The sequence below is a fragment of the Sinocyclocheilus anshuiensis genome, unplaced genomic scaffold (assembly GCF_001515605.1).
Source record: "Sinocyclocheilus anshuiensis isolate Anshui unplaced genomic scaffold, SAMN03320099.WGS_v1.1 scaffold1402, whole genome shotgun sequence".
Classification (NCBI taxonomy): domain Eukaryota; kingdom Metazoa; phylum Chordata; class Actinopteri; order Cypriniformes; family Cyprinidae; genus Sinocyclocheilus; species Sinocyclocheilus anshuiensis.
In genome coordinates, this window is record NW_015554156.1 from 48686 (window position 1) to 53281 (window position 4596).

A 4596-nucleotide genomic window follows, 5' to 3' on the forward strand; every position below is an offset into this window, starting at 1 on the left:
CTTGGTGTGATTCTGGAGACAGACCTTAGTTTCAGTAGTCATGTCAAAGCAGTAACTAAATCAGCATACTATCATCACAAAAACATTGCAAGAATTAGATGCTTTGCCTTTATCACCAGCAGGGTGGACTATTGTAATGGTCTTCTCACCGGCCTTCCCAAGAAGACCATTAGACAGCTGCACCTCATCCAGAACTAACTGTTTTAAATTCATTTTAAACCTTTTAAATCAATTTTTTAAATCTTTTTCAAAGTTTTTAAATTCCTTGTATTATTATTTTCATTTATTTTATGTAAAGCACTTTGAATTACCATTGTTTATGAAATGTGCTATATAAATAAACTTGCCTTGCCTTGCCTTCATGCAACAATACTTTGTGACAACAAAGTATTTGCAGATTTGTATCTTATCATGTTACAGAAATCATGTTTTTTATTGAACTAAAATATTCAGATAATGCCAGAATGAAATAACAGATACATTGGATTAATTATTAATTATATCGATCATTGTGTAAAAGCAGTTTAGTTGCCATTAATCAAGCCACTGTAATTGCTGATGAGAGAATAACTCAAATAAGAGCGGGCCTGAACAGGCCTACATTAGAAGTCAGCTCATGGTTTTACTTGTTATTCTCTGATCTGTCCATAATCTGTGAGGCTTTGGCAGTGTGAACGAGCAAAACAATGCAGTGTGAGAACGACTTCTGGAAGACATTCTCTTTGAAACAGACTTTTCAAGTAGAAAACAACTTTAACAATTTGCATGCACTAAAAGAGTAAATATCTTAGAATGGATCTCGTTTTCTTCCTATTTCTTAATGCATTTCTGTGTAGAGTTTTGTCTCCTCCTGCCTCAACTCTTCTTGACTTGTGGAACGCAGGAAGTGTCTGATTTAGCACACATAGCACTATTAAAACAGTCCATTGATGTGTCAGTATGGGCTCCGGTGCACTGCCTCTCATACTCTGTGAGTATTTAATTATTTATACACTAACTTCTGTTTTGTTTTTCTGTTTTTAATACAGTATTCAGCTGAAGATCAAATAATGATTGTGCTATGCGTAGGAGGGTCTATGAACCCACAGTCTTGCTGTTTATCATATTCTTTGTTGTTCAGAATAATGTGATGATATGTTACGTGTGGATCAGATACAGAGTTTCAGAGAACATGCATTTATCTGTGCTGCTTGTGAAAGATGGAGGCCCTGTGGACATGTGCTTGTTTTTGTTGAAATACTTGTTCTTATTGCATAGTTCAGTTAAATCAGATGTATTTGTGTTAATATGAGTTTGGTGTTGTACGATATTGTATCTTTTAATAGACTCTCCATCAGAGGTTCAGAGTGTTTGAGAATAGTGACCAAACACAAGTTACTCTATCACTTTTAGTTCTTTCTGCCCCTCTTCTTAAAAATAATTCTCCATACTAACTAACTTCTGTTTTCTGAGACACTTTTTCACTTATTTTTAACCAGTTTGTCTCAGTGTCATTTTTGCAGATGTGTGAAGTCAGTTCTCCTCCAGTTCTTAGCAGAAAAAACACAGCTGTAGTTCATCATTAACATATGAACATGTTCCACTAACGCTTGACAGTCAGAAATCGTGTTTGGTCTTCATTTTGAACAACATTTTTATTGTTTCTTAATATACTTAATATACATACTCGCCGCTGGTTCACTTTCTGGTTCACTTTAACTGAACTGGGTTTGGTTCATTTAAAATATACTTCATGTGAAAACACCCTAAGTTTTCACATTCTTTTCATGGCCACCACTAACGTAGCCAGAAAAGGGACTCTGGGTGTGCATCAGAAAAACTGGGTGGGCTACATTTATTGTCAGGTTAATGTGAAAAAAAACTGGGCTGATGTGTAAAACTATACTGAGGCTCGCCACATAACGATGTTGTGTGACGGCGCCGACAATGATGGCTGCCTCCATGGCATGCTCTGCAGTTGTTTTTATGTTTTTGTTAGTTTGTCCTGTCTTTAGTTATATCCCTGCAATCAGTTTCACCAGAGACGAATTGCTGGACATTCAGCAGTACACACCTCCCGATATTTCACTGGTTTTCGACTATTCTGATGTTTTGCTGGACATAGTAGTTGGCAGAGCAGTGGCGCTGATCAAGCGCTTCAGGACGCGCAAACGGGGAAGCGAGCCATGTATACTTAAAAGAATTTCATATGGGATATCTTGTCTTGAGGATCTCCCACTAATTAGACTTGATAATGCTGAGAAAGAATCTGAGCATATCACCACATTCATTGGTCGAGAATCCTCCATCCACCTGGGCCCGTATTTATCAAGCCTCTGAGAATTACTCTCAAGAACGCTGCTAAGAATTGACTTAAAGGGATAGCTCACCCAAAAATGAAAATGTTATGTTTATTTGCTTTCCCCCAGGGCATCCAAGATGTAGGTGACTTTGTTTCTTCAGTAGAACACAAATGATGATTTTTATCATTTTTTACCTCTAATACACCACTATGCCCAACTGCCTTGAGCGCGCACGGCATCCGGTGCGTGAGGCGTGTACGCGCTCTGGCGTAGTATAATCAACGTGATAAATACGGGCCCTGGTAGCTAACAACATTGCTGCCATCTCTGTTGTGTAAACTCCTACTTGATCAGATACCCATTTACCAATTTTACAATGAACTTTTCTAAAGTGATATGACTTTTAAAAGAAAGCGTGCCAGTTTCCTATTGGCTGGAGTCTGAACACGTTCCAAGCCAATCAGTGAACTTCCCTCCAAACTTCAAAGCCAACCCTCTTTCTGCTACTGATAACAATATTCAAGCACATCACATAGTACTGTAGTAGTAGTACTTAATAGTGCCTCTTAGATTATTTTTTTAATTAATTTCTCCCATTATCTCAGTATTTATGTTTGTTTTATAATTGTAATAATTTTATATTTTTAATGTACTTTATATGAAGACCACTTGCTAAACTTGCTTTGTCTATTCTGTATTATATTATCTGATTTTAAGCATACTACTACTTCTAATAGTAATAATGTTGAGAAAGTATTATGTTTCATAATGTACTTGTATAAACATGTAAACATACACGTAATTTAGATTCCATCCATAAAATATTCACTCATAGCAATATTAACGTACAAAAGTATTTGTTCTCTAACATGAAAGGCCATTATTTTTGCCTCACTGAACATATAACCAAAACACAAATAAAAATAATAATAATGCTCTTTACAATGAATTAGTAGGTGGATCTTAAAAGAACCGTTTTGATAAACCACAGATGATTGAGATTTTATTTCTTCTTGGCTGCTGTCTTTTTAGGTTTGGTGGCTTTGGGTTTCACCGTCTTGGGTTTGGCTGCCTTGATCTTTTTAGGGCTCTTTGCTGCTTTCTTAGGAGTCACTGGTTTATTTGCTTTTTTTGGGGCTCTTCGTTGCTGTTTTAGCAGCGGGTTTCTTAGCCTTCTTCTGAGATTTTTTAGCAGTGGGCTTCTTCTTTTGGGCTTCTTAGCGGCAGCAGGTTTCTTGGCTGCGGGCTTCTTGGCTTTAGAGCGATTTTCTTGGTGGGTTTTGGTCATGGTCTCTGCTTGTTTCTTGTTGAGTTTGGTGGCACCGGTTCCTTTGGTCTGGACCAGGGTGCCTTTAGTCACCAGACTCTTAACGGCAATCTTGACGAGAGAGTTGTTCTTCTCCACATCGTAGCCACTGGCAACGAGCGCTTTTTTCAGGGCGGCGAGGGACACACCGCTCCTCTCCTTAGATGTGGACACAGCCCGTTCTCTTGCGTTTAGCTGCTGATTTCTTCTTGGCCGCTTTAGTCGCTGCAGCTGCTGGAGCTGTTTCTGCCATGATCTCTCTGATCGAATCTGGACTCAAACACAAACTGACTGATCAACAATGAGCCACTGCTGGCGTGGAGAGTTTACACCCTTTGGCGACAGATGGTAATCTGTATGAAAGACACTGGGAGTCTACTTCTTGTAAGATTGAGACCACCGTACCAGTCACCCTGAGACATTTCAAATGATACCAAACATGACTGTGAATATCACTTGCATTCATGTTGAACATTATATTTTGTTATTGACAATTCTGAGTGAACTGAGTGAAGGGAAGGTAGGGGAAGAAGTGGGGGAGAAGGAATAAATGTGAAGGAAGAATATGCGAGAAAGAAGCTTTCCTGCCTCTTCTCTTAGTGAGATGTGGAAACTAATGCCTGTACGTTAAAGGGGTCATATGATGCGATTTCAAGTTTTCCTTTCTCTTTGGAGTGTTACAAGCTGATTGTGAATAGACAAGATCCCTGAAGTTGCAAAGACTAAAGTCTCAAAACCAAAGAGATATTCTTTATCAAAGTTAAGACTCTGCCACGCCCCCCTAAAACGGCTATTTCTAACGTGTGTGTGTGAGAGAGAGAGAGAGAGCGAGAGAGAGAAAGAGAGAGAGCACGAGAAAGAGAGAGAGAGCGTGAGAGAGCGAGAGAGAGAGAGAGCGAGAGAGAGAGAGAGAGAGTACACTGTGTTTGTATTGTCCGTATCTCAGGATATCATAATGTCTGAGCTTCTTCCAGCCTTCCAGCTTGCATATTTATAAATATGTAATCA

At 38.8% G+C, this 4596-nt stretch overlaps 1 pseudogene; it reads right to left on the minus strand.

The window, feature by feature from the left end:
- Positions 1-3285: 3285 nt before the first annotated feature.
- On the minus strand, positions 3286-3874 carry LOC107670795 (histone H1-like; annotated as a pseudogene).
- Positions 3875-4596: the final 722 nt, after the last annotated feature.